The sequence below is a fragment of the Portunus trituberculatus genome, chromosome 21 (assembly GCF_017591435.1).
Source record: "Portunus trituberculatus isolate SZX2019 chromosome 21, ASM1759143v1, whole genome shotgun sequence".
In the NCBI taxonomy this organism is placed as follows: Eukaryota; Metazoa; Arthropoda; class Malacostraca; order Decapoda; family Portunidae; genus Portunus; species Portunus trituberculatus.
The window spans coordinates 937,004-958,832 of NC_059275.1; the positions used below are offsets into that span (position 1 = coordinate 937,004).

At 37.3% G+C, this 21,829-nt stretch overlaps 1 protein-coding gene across 1 annotated transcript in view; it reads left to right on the forward strand.

The window, feature by feature from the left end:
• LOC123506849 (WD repeat-containing protein 75-like) overlaps positions 1–21,829 on the forward strand; it is a 210,289-nt gene that overhangs the window by 103,036 nt on the left and 85,424 nt on the right.

Genomic DNA, 21,829 nt, shown 5'->3' on the forward strand with positions numbered 1-21,829 from the left:
AGGTGGAGAAGGAAAAGACGGATTAAGCAGTGGGAAAGTTACAAAAGAGCAAGAAATGAATATGTGTTGATTAGAAGAGAAGAAAGAAAGAAACAAGAAAAGGATATAATTGATAAATGTAAAGACCAACCAAGGCTTTTTACAGACATGTGAACAACAACATCAAAAATAGAGAAAGTATTGAAAGTTTAGAAGTAAATGGAGTATGCAGTGAAGATCCCAGGAAATGGCAGAGGCTATGAATGGATGCTTTCGGAAGGTATTCACAAAGGAGACTGCTTTTGACAAACCACTGGTAATGGAACAGAAAGGGATTATGAAGGAGTTTCAAGTAACTGTGGAGGAGATCAAGAATATGATGGGGAGTTTAGAAGTGAGAAAAGCTGTGGGACCTGATGGGGTATCAGGATGGATTTTAAGAGAATGCAGGAGCAACTGGCAGAAAAAGTTTGTGAAGTAATTGATGCCTCATTAAGGGAAGGTGTAGTGCCCCAAGACTGGAAAAGAGCTAACATTGTCCCAATCTATAAATCAGGTAACAAGAGAGACCCATTGAACTATAGACCAGTGTCACTTACAAGTGTGGTAGCTAAGATGTGTGAGAGGGTGGTGAAGAATAGATGGACAGACTTCTTGGAGAAAATGACATACTTTGTGAGTGTCAATTTGGTTTTAGAAAAGGGCGTTCATGCACGACAAACCTGATATGTTACTATTCGAGGGTGATAGATGTAATACAGGAAAGAGATGGTTGGGCTGATGGAATATATCTGGATTTAAAAAAGGCCTTTGATAAGGTACCACACCGGAGACTGATCTGGAAACTTGAAATGGTAGGAGGAGTGCATGGCAGTTTACTAAAATGGATGGAAGACTTTTGGTAGGAAGAGAAATGAGAACAATAATTAAGGACAGACCATCAGAATGGGGCTTGGTGGAGAGTGGAGTTCCACAGGGATCAGTGTTGGCACCAGTAATGTTCGCGTCTACATAAATGACATGGTGGATGGGGTGTCCAGTTATGTGAGCCTATTTGCAGACGATGCAAAATTGTTAAGAAAAGTGAGATGTGACAAAGATTGCGAACTACTCCAGGAAGACTTGGACAGAATATGGAAATGGAGCTGTACATGGCAAATGGAGTTCAACACGACAAAATGCAAGAAAATAGAGTTTGGCAAGAGTGAAAGAAGAATCAGGAGTATGTACAAGATAGGAAATGAAGACATAAAACCAGTCATGAAGAAAAGACCTTGGGGTGACAATTACCAATGACCTATCGCCAGAGAGACATATAAACAAAATAATTGGAGAAGTATTGAACTTATTGAGGAACATAAGAGTGGCGTCAGATATTTAGATGAAGAAATGATGAAGAAAATAATTACTGCAATGATAAGACCGAGGCTTGAATATGCAACAATACAGTGGGCTCCGAACTTAAAGAAACACATAAGGAAACTAGAGAAAGTACAGAGGGCTGCAACAAAATGGTGCCTGACTTAAGAGATTTGACTTATGAAGACAGACTGAAAAGAATGCAACTTCCGACCCTGGAAAACAGAAGAGAAAGGGGAGACCTGATAGCAATATACAGAGTGATGATTGGCATGGAAAAATGGATAGGGAAGATCTGTGTATGTGGAATGAAAGAATGTCGAGAGGGCATGGGAAAAACTAAAATGGCCACTTATAGGAGAGATGTGAAAAATATAGCTTCCTCATAGAAGGGTGGAAGCATGGAATAGTTTAGACGTGGAAGTGGTCAACGCAAGGAATATTCATGATTTTAAGAAAAGCTGGACATTAATAGATATGGAGACGGGACAACACGAGCATAGCTCTTTTCCCGTATGTTACAATTAGGTAAATACAATTAGGTAAATACACACACACACACACACACACACACACACACACACACACACGAGAAAAAAATAATGAAAGGTCAGAGGAGGAGAAGGCATTTTTTTGGAGAATTATAGGAGACAGGATAAGGAAATGGTATATAAAAGAGAGAGAAGGGAAAAAAATGGAGCAAGTTTAACTAAAAATGATAAGAAAAGAGATTAAAAATGATGTATACAAACATAGATGGGATTTTATCTAGTAAATTAGAATTAAGAGATTACATAAAGAAAGAAGAACCAGATATTGTATGCCTGGTGGAAACAAAGTTAAATGAGGCAATAGAAATAGACATAGATAAAAAGTATAATATATGGAGGAGAGACTGAGTGGGTAAAGGAGGAGGAGGAGTCATGATGATGTTAAGGAAGGAGATAGTGGTAAATCAAGTGGAGTTTGGGGAAGGAAAATCAGAAATACTGTATGTTAAGATGCATATTAATAAAAGGAGTTAACAATCATTGGAACATATGTGCCACCAAAACAAACTCATGGACTAACCAAGAATATAGAGACATGATAGATGACACAATAAGGAGTCTTACAAGAATCATTAAGGAAAGGAGAAAAGTGATATTGGTAGGAGATTTCAACTGTAAGGAGGTAGACTGGGAAAATTATGAAAGTGGTATGGGGAAGATGCCTGGGAGATAGATTCCTGAACCTAATGATAGATAATTTGATGGTCCAAAGAGTAAAGGAAAACACAAGATTCAGAGGAAACGATGAGCCGGCAAGATTAGACCTAGTTTTACAAGGGATATACCAATTAACGATGATATAAGATACAAGTGCCCATTGGGAAAGAGTGACCATGTAATATTAGAAATGGATATAGAAGAAGGAAAGGAAGATAGAGATGAATCATACAAAGGAGACCGATTAAATTACAGAAAGGCTGATATTGAGAATCTCAAGAACTATTTTAAAACGTAAACTGGGAGGAGATGGAAAACTCATTAACGGTTCAAGAGAAATATAACTTATTTTTGGAAATATACAAAACTGGGGTCAGGAATATGTCCAAATATAGACCTAAAGAAGAAGGAAAGAAAGATTGGTTTAATGCAAGATGTGCTAGGGCAAAGGAGAAACGAGATGGAGCATGGAAAAGGTGGAGAAGAAACAGAAATCCAGAAAATAAGGAAAACTTCAAAACAGCAAGAAATGAATATGCTAAGGTGAGAAAGGAAGAAGAAAGAACTATGAAAAGGACATTGTCGAAAATGTAAGGAACAACCAAAATTGTTCTACAGATTCATAAATGGAAAAATAAGACAAAAAGAAACAATAGAAAGGTTAAAAGGAGAAACGGAATGGTGGAAGACCCAAAAGTATGGCAGAACTGTTAAATAGTAAATTTCATGAGGTCTTTACTAAGGAATCCAAATTTGAAAGACCACAGGGTAATAGAGAGACTGTCTATATGAAAGAGATTAAAGTAACCAAGCTTGAAATAAAAAGTTGATGACGGAATTGATGAGGAAAAGGCAATGGGACCGGATGAAGTCTCAGGCAGAATACTGAAAGAATGTAGGGAAGAACTAGCAAGTCCAATATACAACATCATAAAATGCTCAATAGAAAATGGAACAGTGCCAGTGGAGTGGAAAAGAGCTGAGGTGGTTCCCATATATAAGAGCGAAGGAAGGAAGAACCTTTAAATTACAGACCGGTATCACTAACTAGTGTAATATGCAAGATGTGTGAAAAGTAATAAAGAAGCAATGGATTGAGTTTCTTGAAGACAACAAAATATTATCAAATAGCCAATTTGGTTTTAGAAAAGGTCGGTCATGTGTAACAAATTTATTGAGTTTCTACTCTAGAATAGTTGATAAAGTACAAGAGAGAGAGGATGGGTTGACTGTATTTATTTAGATCTAAAAAGGCTTTGATAAAGTGCCACATGAAAGATTACTATGGAAGTTAGAGGAGAAGGGTGGCTTAAAAGGAAGCACATTGAGATGGATGAAGAATTACTTAAGGGGAGAGAAATAAGGACGATAGTTAAAGATATGAAGTCCAAGTGGAGAACAGTAGACAGCGGAGTGCCACAGGGTCAGTATTGGCACCAATACTTTTTCTCGTATATATAAATGACATGCCAGAGGGAGTGAACAGCTACATAAATCTGTTTATGGACGATGCGAAACTGTGCAGAGTCATTAAACAAAAAGAGGATTGTGAAATACTACAGGAAGACTTAAACAAGATCTGGAAATGGAGCAAAAATGGGAGATGGAATTCAATGTGGACAAAAGCCATGTCATGGAAATGGGAAAAGTGAAAGACGACCAGTGGGAATCTATAAGATGGGAGATGGAGTAGAACTAGAAAAGTAAAAAGGAAAAGGACTTGGGAGTGACAATGGAAGAAAATAATCAACCGTAAGCCATATTGATAGAATTTTCAGAGACGATAATTTGCTAAGGAATATTGGAGTAGCATTTCACTATATGGACAAGGAAATGATGAAGAAATTGATAAGTACTAAAATAAGACCTAGATTGGAATATGCAGGAGTTGTGTGGACTCTACAAAAAGAAACACATAAGAAAATTAGAGAGACTACAAAAATGGCTACAAGAATGGTTCCAGAATTTAAAGGGATGACATATGAGGAGAGACTAAAGGCAATGGATCTACCAACCTTGGAGCAGAGAAGAGAGAGGGATCTGATACAAGTTTATAAATTGATTAACGGAATGGATGAAGTGGATAATGAGAAACTGATCCTGAGAGAAGAATATGACTTTAGAAGCACAAGATCGCATAGTAAGAAACTAAGGAAGGGACGATGTCTGAGAGATGTTAAAAATTTAGTTTCCGCAAAGATGTGTTGAGACTTGGAACAGTTTGAGTGAGGAAGTGGTGTCAGCAAAGAGTGTACATAGTTTTAAAGAAAAATTGGATAAGTGTAGATATGGAGAAGGGACCACACGAGCATAAAGCCCAGGCCCTGTAAAACTACAACTAGGTAAATACAACTAGGTAAATACACACACACACACACACACACACACACACACACACACACACACACACACACACACACACACACACACACACACACACACACACACACACACACACACACACACACACACACACACACACACACACACACACACACACACACAGGAGTTGTGTGGACTCCCCATAAAAAGAAACACATAAGAAAATTAGAGAGACTACAGAAAATGGCTACAAGAATGGTTCCAGAATTTAAAGGGATGGCATATGAAGAGAGACTAAAGGCAATGGATCTACCAACCTTGGAGCAGAGAAGAGAGAGAGGGGATCTGATACAAGTTTATAAATTGATTAACAGAATGGATGAAGTGGATAATGAGAAACTGATCCTGAGAGAAGAATATGACTTTAGAAGCACAAGATCGCATAGTAAGAAACTAAGGAAGGGACGATGTCTGAGAGATATTAAAAAATTTAGTTTCCCGCAAAGATGTGTTGAGACTTGGAACAGTTTGAGTGAGGAAGTGGTATCAGCAAAGAGTGTACATAGTTTTAAAGAAAAATTGGATAAGTGTAGATATGGAGACGGGACCACACGAGCATAAAGCCCAGGCCCTGTAAAACTACAACTAGGTACAACTAGGTAAATACACACACACACACACACACACACAGAGGAATTGTTAAACGTAGTAACAAATAACTTGATGACACAGTGGGTGAGATCACCAACAAGGTGCAGGGGACAGGATGTTGCAGCGAGGTTGGATTTGGTATTTACCAGGGGCATCTCCCTAAAAGAGGAAATTGAACGTGAATGTCCCTTGGGGAAAAGCGACCATGATGTCCTAAGTTTTGAGCTGGATACGGAATTAAGCACGGAAAAGAGTGTGGAGCACAGGGAGGAAAAATAAAATTATGTTAGGGCAAATTATAACCATATAAGAGAGTTCTTTAATGAAATTGACTGGTCTGTGATATACCAGGAAGGGGATATGCAATTGAAATACGATAAATTTATGGATTTATATAACTCTGCTGTGAAGAAGTTTGTGCCATATCACAGAAAGAGGACTTTAAATAATAAACAGTGGTTTAATAGAAATTGTGAAGAAGCAAAAAAGAACAAAGAAAAGGCATGGAAGAAACTTAAGAAAAACAGTGAAGTATTATCAAGAGAAGTCTATAAAACAGCAAGGAATAGATATGTTGAAGTAAGGAGAACAGCACAAAAGGAATATGAACAGAGAATGGTGGAAAACTGTGATAGTGACCCTAAAATGTTTTAAAAATTCATAAATGGAAAACTAAATAAAAGGGAGGCAATAGAAAAAGTAAGAGATGGGGAAGAAGTTCATGAGGGTGCTAGAGATATAGCTGAAATATTGAACGACAACTTTTGCAAAGTGCTTACAAAGGAGGAGCATTTTACAGGGGGAAGGCCTACGGAAATAAAGCAAATGCACGACATCATGGTTACTAAAGAAGATATAAGGAAAATTATAAGTAACTTGGATATTAATAAATCAATGGGGCCTGATGGCATATCTGGGAGGTTGCTGAAAGAAAGTAAGGATCAATTGTTGAACCCCATATTTGATATTGTGGAAACCTCCATACGAACAGGAATAGTCCTGAAAGAGTGGAAAAGAGCTGACATTGTGCCTATATATAAGAATGGTAGTAGAATGGAACCGCTAAATTATAGACCAGTATCGTTGACTAGTATATTGTGCAAGGTATATGAAGAAGTAATTAAAGCAAAGTGGAGTGAGTATCTAGAAAGTGAAAACATTATGAGTGAAAGGCAGTTTGGTTTCAGAAAAGGAAGATCGTGCGTATCCAATTTATTATGTTTTTATTCAAGAGTGGCTGACATACTACAACATAGACAGGGATGGGTGGATGCTATTTACCTGGACTTGAGAAAGGCCTTTGATAAAGTGCCACACAATAGACTGATGTGGAAACTAAAGAAGGTTGGAGGAGTAAGTGATAAACTAACAAAATGGATGGAAAATTACTTAATGGGAAGAGAAATGCGAACAGTGGTGAAAGGAAAGAAGTCCGAGTGGAAAAAGGTAAAGAGTGGAGTTCCACAAGGGTCAGTGCTTGGTCCCATCATGTTTTTGATTTATGTTAATGATATGCCAGTAGGAATTGACAGTTACATGAATATGTTCGCGGACGATACTAAAATTATGAGGATAGTAAAGAATGTGGAAGATTGTAACAAGTTACAGGAAGATCTTGATAAAATATATGAGTGGAGTAAAGAGTGGCAGATGGAATTTAATATAAACAAGAGCCATGTTATGAAAATGGGAAGAAGTAGATACAGACCAAACAGGGATTACAAGCTGGGTGATGAGAAAATTGAAGAGACCAATGAGGAGAAAGACCTAGGAGTAACCGTGCAAAACACTTTGTCACCGGAGAAACACATTAACAAGATATTTGGGAAAACATATAACATGCTTCAAAATATTGGTCTTGCATTCCACTACCTAGATGAAGGAATGATGAAGAAGATACTATGCACTTTAATAAGGCCCCAGTTAGAATATGCAGCTTGCACATCTGGCCACCGCATATGAAGAAAAACGTGAAGAAGGTGGAAAGGGTACAGAGGCTGGCAACAAGGATAGTACCAGGACTCAGGGAGTTAGACTATGAGGAAAGGCTGAGGGAACTGGGGCTGACCACATTGGAAGAGAGAAGAACAAGGGGAGACATGGTAGTTATGTATAAATTGGTGAACAAAATTGACTTATTGAACAGAGAGTTGATAAAGGTGACCACAAGTAATTATATCCGAGGACATGGAAAAAAAACTAATAAAAGACATCTGTCTAAATGGCGTGAGAAAGTACAGTTTCCCGCATTGTAGTATTGATAAGTGGAATAAACTGATCAGTGATGTCATTGACGCAGTGTGTCAATCAGATGAGAGATATGACAGGAGTGGAAGGAGGCAGGACACAGAGAACCTAGCTCGGGCCCTGTAATACACAAATAGGTAAACAAATAGGTAAATACACACACACACACACACACACACACACACACACACTGGCATGGCATTTTAACACTTTGTTTTCCAGTGTGTAATGTAAAAAAAAACACACACACACACAACACACACACACACACACACACACACACACACACACACACACACACACACACACACACACACACACACACACACACACACACAAACTTCACTATTTGATAGAGTCTTAACTATCGAACGAAATTGATAAATTGATAAAGGAGAGTATGGGAATGAAAGAGAATGAAGAACAGGATAAAGAGCTCCAGAAATTGAAAGAAAGGATAAAAGAGTGGAAGAAAACGAAACTAGGCTAAGAACCGAAAATGAAGAATTAAAAGTCCAAATAGCGAACTATAAGAAATTGATGGAAGAAGGACTGTAAAGCCGAAAGAAAAAGAAAAGCTAAAAGATCTAGTTAACAAAGAAGAAGAAAGAGTACAAGACGTGATTAAAAAAGAAGTACAAGCATGGAGAATCCAAGATAAGAAAGACAAGGAATCATTTCAAGAAGTATTTCAAGAACAGTTAAAAGAAAGAGATGAAAATATGACAAGCAAAATGATAGGAGTCCTCAAGAAAAAAGAAAATTTAGTAAGAGAAATTGCAGAAAAAAGAAGAGTGTAATTATTTTTGGACTGAAAGAAAAAAATGTTAAATATAGACCAAGAAGGGAAAAAGACGAAATGAAATCAGTAAAAGACCTACTAAAACATTTGAATGACGAGGATAGACAGAACTTAGAAGAGGAAGTAGAAGAAATCCATAGAATGGGACCATATCAAGAAGGAACAGTGAGACCAATTAAGATATTACTAAAATCACAAGCAGCAGCAGAAGAAGTACTATATAGAAAAACGAAACTCAGAGAAACAGAAGGTTGCAAAGATATATATATAAAGAAAAATAGAAACGAGGAGGAAAGGAAGAGACACAATGAACTGGTGGCAGAAGCAAGAGAAAAAATAATGAAAGGTCAGAGGAGGAGAAGAAGGCATTTTTTGGAGAATTATAGGAGACAGGATAAGGAAATGGTATATAAAAGAGAAAGAAGAGAAAAGAATGGAGCAAGTTTAACTAAAAATGATAAGAACAAGAGATTAAAATGATGTATACAAACATAGATGGATTTTATCTAGTAAATTAGAATTAAGAGATTACATAAAGAAAGAAGAACCAGATATTGTATGCCTGGTGGAAACAAAGTTAAATGAGGCAATAAAATAGACATAGATAAAAGGTATAATATATGGAGGAGAGAGAGAGGGGTAAAGGAGGAGGAGGAGTCATGATGATGTTAAGGAAGGAGATAGTGGTAAATCAAGTGGAGTTTGGGAAGGAAAATCAGAAATACTGTATGTTAAGATGCATATTAACAAAAAGGAGTTAACAATCATTGGAACATATGTGCCACCAAAACAAACTCATGGACTAACCAAGAATATAGAGACATGATAGATGACACAATAAGGAGTCTTACAAGAATCATTAAGGAAAGGAGAAAAGTGATATTGATAGGAGATTTCAACTGTAAGGAGGTAGACTGGGAAAATTATGAAAGTGGTATGGGGAAGATGCCTGGGAGATAGATTCCTGAACCTAATGATAGATAATTTGATGGTCCAAAGAGTAAAGGAAAACACAAGATTCAGAGGAAACGATGAGCCGGCAAGATTAGACCTAGTTTTTACAAGGGATATACCAATTAACGATGATATAAGATACAAGTGCCCATTGGGAAAGAGTGACCATGTAATATTAGAGATGGATATAGAAGAAGGAAAGGAAGATAGAGATGAATCATACAAAGGAGACCGATTAAATTACAGAAAGGCTGATATTGAGAATCTCAAGAACTATTTTAAAACGTAAACTGGGAGGAGATGGAAAACTCATTAACGGTTCAAGAGAAATATAACTTATTTTTGGAAATATACAAAACTGGGGTCAGGAATATGTTCCAAATATAGACCTAAAGAAGAAGGAAAGAAAGATTGGTTTAATGCAAGATGTGCTAGGGCAAAGGAGAAACGAGATGGAGCATGGAAAAGGTGGAGAAGAAACAGAAATCCAGAAAATAAGGAAAACTTCAAAACAGCAAGAAATGAATATGCTAAGGTGAGAAAGGAAGAAGAAAAGAACTATGAAAAGGACATTGTCGAAAATGTAAGGAACAACCAAAATTGTTCTACAGATTCATAAATGGAAAAATAAGACAAAAGAAACAATAGAAAGGTTAAAAGGAGAGAACGGAATGGTGGAAGACCCAAAAGTATGGCAGAACTGTTAAATAGTAAATTTCATGAGGTCTTTACTAAGGAATCCAAATTTGAAAGACCACAGGGTAATAGAGATTAAAGTAACTGTCTATATGAAAGAGATTAAAGTAACCAAGCTTGAAATAAAAAGTTGATGATATATAAGAGTGGAAGGAAGGAAGAACCTTTAAATTACAGGAATTGTAATATGATGAGGAAAATGGCAATGGGACCGTGATGAAGTCTCAGGCAGAATACTGAAAGAATGTAGGGAAGAACTAGCAAGTCCAATAGACAGCGGAGTGCCACAGGGTCAGTATTGGCACCAATACTTTTCATCATAAAATGCTCAAACTAGAAAATGGAACAAAGTGGAAGGAATTTATAAAAATATACAAAGAAGGTGAGAAAAAATTTAAATAAGACAACATGAGAAGTTGGAAAGAAGGACTGGTTTAAGATAGATGAAAAGAGAACAAGAAAAGAGGATGCATGGAAGAGGTGGAGAAGGAAGAAGGATTGGAAAGAGAGAAAAAGGGATAAGAAAAAAAAAAGAAAGAAAAGGTTTAGTGAATGATAGAATAAAATATGGGATAAGAAAATAATTCAAAATACCATTATAAAATCAAAACTAATAAAGGTGGAAAAACATAAATATACATAACAAAGAAAAGAGAGGAAAAAAGAAAATAAAAAACAAAGATAAAAAATGAGAAAGAGGAAAATGAGGAGATGGAGAAGAGAGGTGGACAGGAAAAGGAAAGAAATTGAGATTACTGAAAAGAAAATATGGAAAACTGAAAGTAAAAAGATGTGAATACTAAAAAAAATATAATATGAAAATGATATGGAAAATGACAAGTTAGGTGGTGTTTAAAGAGAGCAAGGAAAGTGAATGAGAGTGTTGGTAATTAAAGAGAAATATAAATATCATGATAGGTTCTGAATGGAACAACATGAAGAGAAAAAGATATAGAAATCAAACAAATAACAATGACATGGTGAAATACATTTCAAAATTGAAAATGTTTGAGTGAATGATATCAAACAAAGGATATACTAGTTTGGTGAAATTAGTGGCAGGAGATATGTATTGAAAGATCAGTGAAGAGAGAAAGTGGAAGGAGACAAAAGAAAGAAAGAAAGAGATGAAAGAGTGAGAGAATTTAAAAAGAGATGAGGATTTAGATATAAGGATTGAAATGAAAAATAAGAAAAAAAAAAAAAAAAAAAAATCAAAAGGAAAAAATATAAACAAAGACTAGAAGAAAAAGCAGAAGTAAATGTAAGAGAGAAAAAAAAAAGAAAAAAAAGATTAAGCAGTGAAAGTTACAAAAGAGCAAGAAATGAATATGTGTTGATTAGAAGAGAAGAAAGAAAGAAACAAGAAAAGGATATAATTGATAAATGTAAAGACCAACCAAGGCTTTTTACAGACATGTGAACAACAACATAAAAAATAGAGAAAGTATTGAAAGTTTAGAAGTAAATGGAGTTTGTGAAGATCCCAGGAAATGGCAGAGGCTATGAATGGATGCTTTCGGAAGGTATTCACAAAGGAGACTGCTTTTGACAAACCACTGGTAATGGAACAGAAAGGGATTATGAAGGAGTTTCAAGTAACTGTGGAGGAGATCAAGAATATGATGGGGAGTTTAGAAGTGAGAAAGCTGTGGGACCTGATGGGGTATCAGGATGGATTTTAAGAGAATGCAGGGAGCAACTGGCAGAAAAAGTTTGTGAAGTAATTGATGCTCATTAAGGAAGGTGTAGTGCCCCAAGACTGGAAAAGAGCTAACATTGTCCCAATTTATAAATCAGGTAACAAGAGAGACCCATTGAACTATAGACCAGTGTCACTTACAAGTGTGGTAGCTAAGATGTGTGAGAGGGTGGTGAAAATAGATGGACAGACTTCTTGGAGAAAATGACATACTTTGTGAGTGTCAATTTGGTTTTAGAAAAGGGCGTCATGCACGACAAACCTGATATGTTACTATTCGAGGGTGATAGATGTAATACAGAAAGAGATGGTTGGGCTGATGGAAAAAGTTTTATGGAGACAGAGCACGCAATTAGGTAAATACAATTAGGTAAACACAAAAGGACTTTAGAGAAACTAGATATGGATGCAAAAATCCAGGCACACACAGCGGAAAGTAAGTTCCTGGGTAACTCTAAACATTTTGTCCATAGAAGAGAAACTGGATAGAGTTCTAGCCCAAAAGAGAATGATTGGATGCAAGAATCAAAAAGAGATCTATTTGTTAACGTTAGTTAGTGAATAAAGAGCTATTGAAGGAAAAGTAGAGATGGAGAAAGAAAACCAACAACTAAGGAAACAATGTGAAGAGATGAAGGCTAAACTCATGGAAATGGAGATGAAAATATCAAGGGGACTTGAGGAAGGAGGAATGCCTTAATCTAATTGATACCAGGATGAAAGAAGTGAACCATGAACATCAGGAGGTACAAAGGTCATTTAGGAGATAGTAAAAAAGCAGGAAGAGGAAAATAAAGGGATTACGCAGAGGGAAATGGTAAAGGCACTAAAGGAAAATGAGTATGTGGTGAGAGATATTGCTGAAAAGAAAAATGTGTGATCATAATAGGATTGAGGAAGAAACTAACAGGAACTGGCAGGACAGGAGGGATAAGGAAAATGACAGGATTAAGTCTTTACTGAACAAGATCTCTGTGGAAGAAGAGGACCTATATGCTGAGGTAGAAGAAAGTGTGAGATTGGGAGCTTTTGAGGAAGGCAAGAATAGACCATTAAAATTGAAATTAAAGTCTCAGGTGGCAGCAGAGGCCTTGTTGAGGAGGGCTTGGAAACTTAAGGACTCTGAGGAAACCAAAACAATTTACATAAGAAGAAATATGTCACAAGATGAGCGAATGAAAATGAAGGAGCTTGTAACTGAAGTGAAGGAGAGGAATGACGAAAGAACAGAGGAGGAAAAGACCAAGTTTTTGGAGGATGAGAAATGGGAGGCTAAAGAAGTGGTGGATAAAACAGACGGAATAGGCATTACATGGAAGAATGAGACTAGGAATGGAATAAAAGTGACTTACACGAACATAGATGGATTTCTGTCTAAGAGGCTAGAATGTATGGATTACCTAAGAAATAACGAACCGGACATAATGTGTGTAGTGGAAACAAAGCTAAGGCCCGAAATAAAGCTAGACTGGTTTGTTGTAAAACACTACAAAGTATGGAGAAATGATAGAAAAATAAAGGAGGTGGTGGTATAATGGTTCTTACTAAGGAAGATCTGATAGTGAAGGAGGTGAACTATAGTAAGAGAAATGAGGAAGTGATAAGTATGCTTATAACAGATGGCAAGAGGGACATTAATATTATAACAGTATACATACCACCCAGAACCAGTGCTTGGGAATATGAACAGTACCAAATGGTGATGAGAAATACTCTAGACAGAATGAAGCAAGAACTCATCAGAAAGGATAGAGTGATGATAGTTGGAGACTTTAATTGCAAAGAAATAGTGTGGGAAGACTACGAAGTGGTGAACGGTGGTGAGTGGGCAGAAGAATTGTTAAAGGTAGCAACAAATAACTTGATGACACAGTGGGTGAGATCACCAACAAGGTGCAGGGGACAAGATGTTGCAGCAAGGTTGGATTTGGTATTTACCAGGGAATCTCTAAAAGAGGAAATTGAACATGAATGTCCCTTGGGGAAAAGCGATCATGATGTCCTAAGCTTTGAGCTGGATACGGAATTAAGCACGAATAAGATTGTGGAACACAGGGAGGAAAAATTAAATTATACTAGGGTAAATTATAACCATATAAGGGAGTTCTTTAATGAAATTGACTGGTCCGTGGTATACCAGGAAAGAGATATGCAATTGAAATACGATAAATTTATGGATTTGTATAACTCTGCTGTGAAAAGTTTGTGCCATATCACAGAAAGAGGACTTTAAATAATAAACAGTGGTTTAATAGAAATTGTGAAGAAGCAAAAAAGAACAAAGAAAAGGCATGGAAGAAACTTAAGAAAACAGTGATGTATTATCAAGAGAAGTCTACAAAACAGCAAGGAATAGATATGTTGAAGTAAGGAGAACAGCACAGAAGGAATATGAACAGAGGGTGGTGGAAAACTGTGATAGTGACCCAAAATGTTTTACAAATTCATAAATGGAAAACTAAATAAAAGGGAGGCAATAGAAAAGGTAAAAACGGGAAGAAGTATATGAAGATGCTGGAGATATAGCTGAAATTTTGAACGACAACTTTGCAAAGTGTTTACAAAGGAGGAGCATTTTATGGGAGGAAGGCCTATGGAAATAAAGCAAATGCAGGACATCATGGTTACTAAGGAAGATGTAAGGAAAATTATAAGCAATCTGGATATTAATAAATCAATGGGGCCTGATGGCATATCTGGGAGGTTGCTAAATGAATGTAAGGATCAATTGTTGAACCCGTATTTGATATTGTGGAAACCTCCATACGAACAGGATTAGTCCCGAAAGAGTGGAAAAGAGCTGACATTGTGCCTATATATAAGAATGGTAGTAGAATGGAACCGCTAAATTATAGACCAGTATCGTTGACTAGTATATTGTGCAAGGTATGTGAAGAAGTAATTAAAGCTAAGTGGAGTGAGTATCTAGAAAGTGAAAACATTCTGAGTGAAAGGCAGTTTGGTTTCAGAAAAGGAAGATCGTATGTATCCAATTTATTATGTTTTTATTCAAGAGTGACTGACATACTACAACATAGAGAGGGATGGGTGGATGCTATCTACCTGGACTTGAGGATTGAGGAGTAAATGATAAACTGGATGGAAAATGGATGGAAAGAGAAATGCCTGGACTTGAGAAAGGCCTTTGATAAAGTACCACACAATAGACTGATGTGGAAACTAAAGATGATTGGAGGAGTAAATGATAAACTAGCAAAATGGATGGAAAATTACTTAATGGGAAGAGAAATGAGAACAGTGGTGAGAGGAAGGAAGTCCGAGTGGAAGAAGGTAACCAGTGGAGTTCCACAAGGGTCAGTGCTGGGTCCCATCATGTTTTTTTATTTATGTTAATGATATGCCAGTAGGAATTGACAGTTACATGAACATGTTTGCGGACGATACTAAAATTATGAGGAGAGTAAAGAATGTGGAAGATTGTAACAAGTTACAGGAAGATCTTGATAAAATATATGAGTGGAGTAAGGAGTGGCAGATGGAATTTAATATAGACAAGACCCATGTTATGAAAATGGGAAGAAGTAGATACAGACCAAACAGGGATTACAGGCTGGGTGATGAGAAAATTAAAGAGACCAATGAGGAGAAAGACTTAGGAGTAACCGTGCAAAACACCTTGTCACCGGAGAAACACATTAACAAGATTTTATGGAAAACATACAACATGCTTCAAAATATTTGCCTTGCATTCCACTACCTAGGTGAAGGAATGATGAAGAAGATATTATGTACCTTAATAAGACCCCAGTTAGAATATGCAGCATGTGTCTGGTCACCGCATATGAAGAAAAATGTGAAGAAGGTGGAAAGGGTACAGAGGCTGGCAACAGGGATGGTACCAGGACTCAGGGAGTTAAACTATGAGGAAAGACTGAGGAAGCTGGGGCTGACCACATTAGAAGAGAGAAGAACGTGTGTATGCCTGGTGCAGGTGTGAAGGCAGTGAGTGAGGAGGTGCAGAAGAGGGTTGGGGGGATGGAGAGGGAGGGTGTAGTAGTTTTGCACGTAGGTGGGAACGATGTCAGAGCAGGTGGGTTGGAGAAGTTAGTGGCAAGATTTCTGGAAATAATAGGCAAGATAAGGGAGAGTGGTAGGAGGTTTGTAGTGTCAGGAATCTTGCCTCGTGTGTATGTTAGCAGGGAATGGTTGTCTAGAGCCATTGGTGTGAATGATCGGGTAAAAGGGATGTGTAAGGATGTGGGTGTCAGCTTTGTGGATGTATGGGATAGGTTCTATGGGCGAAGGGATTTGTATGCTAGGGATGGTGTGCATCTGAGTAGGAAGGGTGTGGATGTGCTGAGTGGATGTCTGGAGGGGGGAGTTGAGATGGAGTGTTGGGGTGAGGTAGCAAATGTATTCCAGAAGAAAGATGCTAGACATAAATTAGATAGGATAAACAGAGATAGTGAAAAGATTAGGAAAGATTTCCAGGTGCAAATAGGAGAGAATAAGATTAGGATTCCAAATAAGGAGACAGTATCTAGGAAGGTAGCAGGACTTAAATGTTTTTATGTAAATGCCAGGAGTCTTAGGAACAAGAAGGACGAGTTATCTAGTTATATAGTTGAGGAGGACTTAGATGTTGTATGTGTCACAGAGGCATGGGTAAATGAGGAAAAGTTTAGGAAAATAGGAAAGAATATGAAGTAGATGGATACATTATGTATTTACACCAGAGAATTGGTAGGATAGGTGGAGGAGTAGTTATTTATGTAAAAATCCTTCATTTCCAGTCAGGTTAATGGTATTAAGGTAGATAACAGAGTAGAGTCCTTATGGCTGGATGTTAGAGTAAACAAAAGTAAGGTTATTAGAGTAGGAGCTTTTATAGACCACCTAACCAGTCAGCAGATGTAGACAACCTTATGGTAGATGAGATAAATAGGGGTGTACTAGTCAGACAATTATCTTAGGGATTTTAATCTTAAGTCAGTAAACTGGGAGAGGATGGTAGGAGATGCTAGTGAAAATAAGTTTATGGAAAGTTTTCAGGATAACTATTTAGTGCAGATGGTAGATAAACCTACTAGGGGGAGGAAGGTTTTAGACATAGTACTAACAAATATTGAGCATTGTTTAAAGGAAGTTGAGGTAGGAGAGACTTTAGCAAACAGTGACCATCATATAATTAGATTTATCATTAATTCCAGTAGGGATAATATAGTTAATAAGACTAGAGTCCCAAACTATCAGAAAGGCAATTATGGTAGGTTACGTCAGTTATTAGGAGAGGTAAACTGGGAAGATAGTTTTGGAAATAAAACTGCACAGGAGATGTGGGATATTTTAAGGTTGTAGTAAAGGGTATAGTGATGCAGTGTATCCCTTACAAAGATATAAGGCAGAGAAACAGGAAGCCATTATGGTGGACTCATGAGATAGGTAGCCAGATCAGAGAGAAGAAGAGGGCATACAGAGAGTTGCAGAAAAGTGGGAAGATGTAGATTTGATTAGGTACAGACAGGTCAGGGATGATTTGAGTAAGGTTATAAAAAAGTAAAAGGCAGGCAGAGATAAAACTAGCTAGAGCTGGGAGTAAAGATCCCAAAAATTATATAGTTATTACAAGGTCAGTGATAAAAGAAATAAGGATAGGATTGGACCACTCAGAAAAGATGGTGTAGTAGTGGATCAAAATGAAGACATAGTAGAATTATTGAATGAACAATTTTCTTCAGTATTTACTAGGAAAGAATAGGAAATCCTGTTACAAACAGTGCGACGAGTAGTTTAAGAGCTTTAGAAAATATTGATATAAAACCGGGAATTATTAGGAAATTTATTCTTGAACTAGACGATAGGAAAGCTAGTGGTCCTGATGAGCTACATGCCAGAGTACTTAGGGAGGGTGTAGACAGTATTTCTGAAGCACTTAAGTTAATCTTTGAAAGATCACTTAGGTTTGCTGAGATACCTCAGGACTGGAAGTTAGCTAATGTTACTCCAATATTTAAAAAGGTAGGAAGGATGATGCGAATAATTATAGACCGATCAGTTTAACTAGTATAGTATGTAAGATACTAGAGAAAATCATTAAGGGTAGTATTTGGGAGCATTTAAATGAGAATAGATTAATTAGAGATACCCAACATGGCTTTAGATCAGGGAGGTCCTGTCTTACAAATTTGCTCGATATCTTAGAATATATTACCAAGGAGTTAGATGATGGAAATAGCATAGATGTTATATATCTAGATTTTAGCAAGGCGTTTGATAAGGTACCGCATAGGAGGCTAGTGTACAAATTGAGACTACATGGGATAGGGGGTAGGTTAGTTGATTGGATTAGTGAATGGCTTTCTGATAGGAAACAGAGAGTAGTATTAAATGGGGCAATGTCTGAGTGGAAGGAAGTGGTTAGTGGGTACCCCAAGGATCAGTGCTAGGACCTCTTCTTTTCTTGGTGTACATTAACGATTTAGATATAGGAATTAGTAGCAAAGTATCAAAGTTTGCAGATGATACTAAGATAGCATGTGCAGTACAGGGTGAAAAGGACAATTACAGAATACGAGACCTGGACAGGCTGATAGCATGGGCAGACAGGTGGCAGATGGAGTTTAATTCTAAAAAGTGTCAGGTTATGCATTTAGGTAAAGACAACACAAACTTTAACTATGAGATGGAGGGATGTTGGCTAGAGGCAGTAGAGGAAGGAAAGGATTTAGGAGTAGTGATAGACAGGACTATGAAATTTTCAAAGCAATGTTTAGAAGCAAGAAATAGGGCAAATAGGATCCTGGGTTTTATAAATAGAAATGTTAGTTATAAAAGTAAGGAAGTGGTGCGTAGCTTATATAATTCCTATGTTAGGCCCCATTTAGAGTATTGCATACAGGCCTGGTCACCCCACTATAGGCAGGATATCAACATGTTAGAAGCAGTTCAGAGAAGAGCAACTAGGATGATACCAGCATTAAAGCGCCTGGAGTATAGAGATAGATTAAAGGAATTAAACATGTTTTCATTTGAGAGGAGATGTATAAGAGGGATATGATAGAGTTATTTAAAATGTTCTCAGATACAAACTACATAGATGTGAGATCTTTCTTTACCTTAGAGGAGGGAAATAGGACTAGAAATCATGGCAGGAAGATTAGAAAGCAAGGCTGCAGGTTAGATATAAGAAAATATTTCTTTAGTCATAGGGTGGTAGACTTCTGGAATGCATTGCCAGAGACGGTTGTAAATAGCACTAGTTTGACAATGTTTAAAAACAGATTAGATAAGCACTTAAATTTATTAAATTTATAATTATGTATAGATAGCACTGCATGATAGTTTTTATAAGAAATTTACTATAGTTAAACAAGACATGATCCCCATGTATGGGGACTACAAATTGTAGAGGATTTCGCTGCAGGACTTAGCCCTGTTAATGGGACAAATATTTAGAATTAGTATATAATGTATTGTGTACTTGTAAGTGTATCTTTAAGTACTGATGACGAGGTCGCTGTGCGACTGATACAGGATAACCTAGATGGGCCCTGGTGGCCCTTTGTTATCCTATTATTTATGTTATGTTATGTTAAGAACAAGAGGAGACATGATAACTAAGTATAAATTGGTGAACAAGATTGACATACTGGACAGAGAGTTGATAAAGGTGACCACAAGTAATCATCTCTGAGGACATGGAAAAAAGCTAATAAAGGACATCTGTCTAAATGACGTGAGAAAATACAATTTCCCGCATCGTAGCATTGATAAGTGGAATAAACTGAGCAGTGATGTCGTTGACACGGTGTGTGTCAATCAGATGAAAGAGAGATATGACAGGAATGGACAAGGAGACAGGTCACAGAGAGCTTAGCTCGGGCCCTGTAATACACAAATAGGTAAATACACACACACACACAAACACAGACACACACACACACAAAAAATTCCAGGAGGTCTTTACTAAGGAATCCAAATTCGAGAGGCCATAGAGTAATAGAGAGACAATCTATATGAAAGAGATTAAAGTAACTAAGCTTGAAATAAAAGAGTTAATGAAGGAACTGGATGAAGAGAAGGCAATGGGACCTCCGGATGAAGTCTCAGGCAGAATACTGAAAGAATGTAGGGAAGAACTAGCAAGTCCTATATACAACATCACAAAATGGTCAATAGAAAATGGAACAGTTCCAGTAGAATGGAAAAGAGCTGAGGTGGTTCCCATATATAAGAGCGGAAGGAAGGAAGAACCTTTAAATTACAGACCGGTATCACTAACTACTGTAATATGCAAGATGTGTGAATAAATAATAAAGAAACAATGGATTGAGTTCGTTGAAAACAACAAATTAATATCAAATAACCAATTTGGTTTTAGAAAAAGACGGTCATGTGTAACTAATTTGTTGAGTTTCTATTCTAGAATAGTTGATAGAGTACAATAGAGAGAGGGATGGGTTGGCTGTATTTATTTGGATTTAAAAAAAGGCGTTTGACAAAGTGCCACATGAAAGATTACTATTTAAGTTAGAGGAGAAGGATGGCTTAAAAGGAAGCACATTGAGATGGATAGAAAATTGTTTGAGGGGGAGAGAAATAAGGACGGTAGTTAAAGATATGAAGTCCAAGTGGAGAGCAGTAGAAAGCGGAGTGCCACAGGGGTCAGTATTGGCACCAATACTTTTCCTCATTTATATTAACGACATGCCAGAAGGAGTGAACAGCTACATAAATCTGTTTGTAGATGATACGAAACTGTGAAGAGTTATAAAGCAAAAAGAGTATTGTGAAATACTGCAAGAAGACCTAAATAAGATCTGGGAATGGAGTAAAAAGAGGGACATGGAATTCAGTGTGTAAATGCCATGTCATGGAAATGGGAAAGAGTGAAAGACGACCCGTGGGAATCTATAAGATGGGAGATGGAGTAGAACTGGAGAAAGTTAAAAAGGAAAAGGACTTAGGAGTAACGATGGAAGAAAACAATCAACCAGTAAGCCATATTGATAGAATTTTTAGAGAAACATATAATTTGCTAAGGAATATTGGAGTAGCATTTCATAACATGGACAAAGAAATGATGAAGAAATTGATAAGTACAATAATAAGACCCAGATTGGAATATGCAGGAGTAGTGTGGACCCCTCATAAAAAGAAACTCATAAGGAAATTGGAGAGGCTACAAAAAATAGCTACAAGAATGGTTCCAGAATTTGAAGGGATGACATGAGGAGAGACTAAAGGCTATGGATCTACCAACCCTGGAACAAAGAAGGGAGAGAGGAGACCTGATACAAGTTTATAAATTGATCAACTGAATAGACCAAGTGGATAATGAGAAACTGATCCTGAGAGAAGAATGTGACATCGAAAGCACAAGATCGCATAGTAAAAAGCTGAGAAAAGGAAGATTTCTGAGAGATATTAAAAAATATAGTTTCCCCTAGAGATGTATTGAGACGTAGAACAGTTTGAATGAAGAAGTAGTGTCTGCAACGAGTGTGCATACTTTTAAAGTAAGATTGAATAAGTATAGATATGGAGATGGGGCCACACGAGCATAAAGCCCAGGCTCTGTAAAACTACAACTAGGTAAATACACACACACACACACGCCCGGTAGCTCAGTGGTTAGAGCACTGGCTTCACAAGCCAGAGGACCGGGGTTCGATTCCCCGGCCGGGTGGAGATATTTGGGTGTGTCTCCTTTCACGTAGCCCTGTTCACCTAGCAGTGAGTAGGTACGGGATGTAAATCGAGGAGTTGTGACCTTGTTGTCCCGGTGTGTGGTGTGTGCCTGGTCTCAGGCCTATCCGAAAATCGGAAATAATGAGCTCTGAGCTCGTTCCGTAGGGTAACGTCTGGCTGTCTCGTGAGAGACTGCAGCAGATCAAACAGTGAAACACACACACACACACACACACACAGACACACAGACACACACAC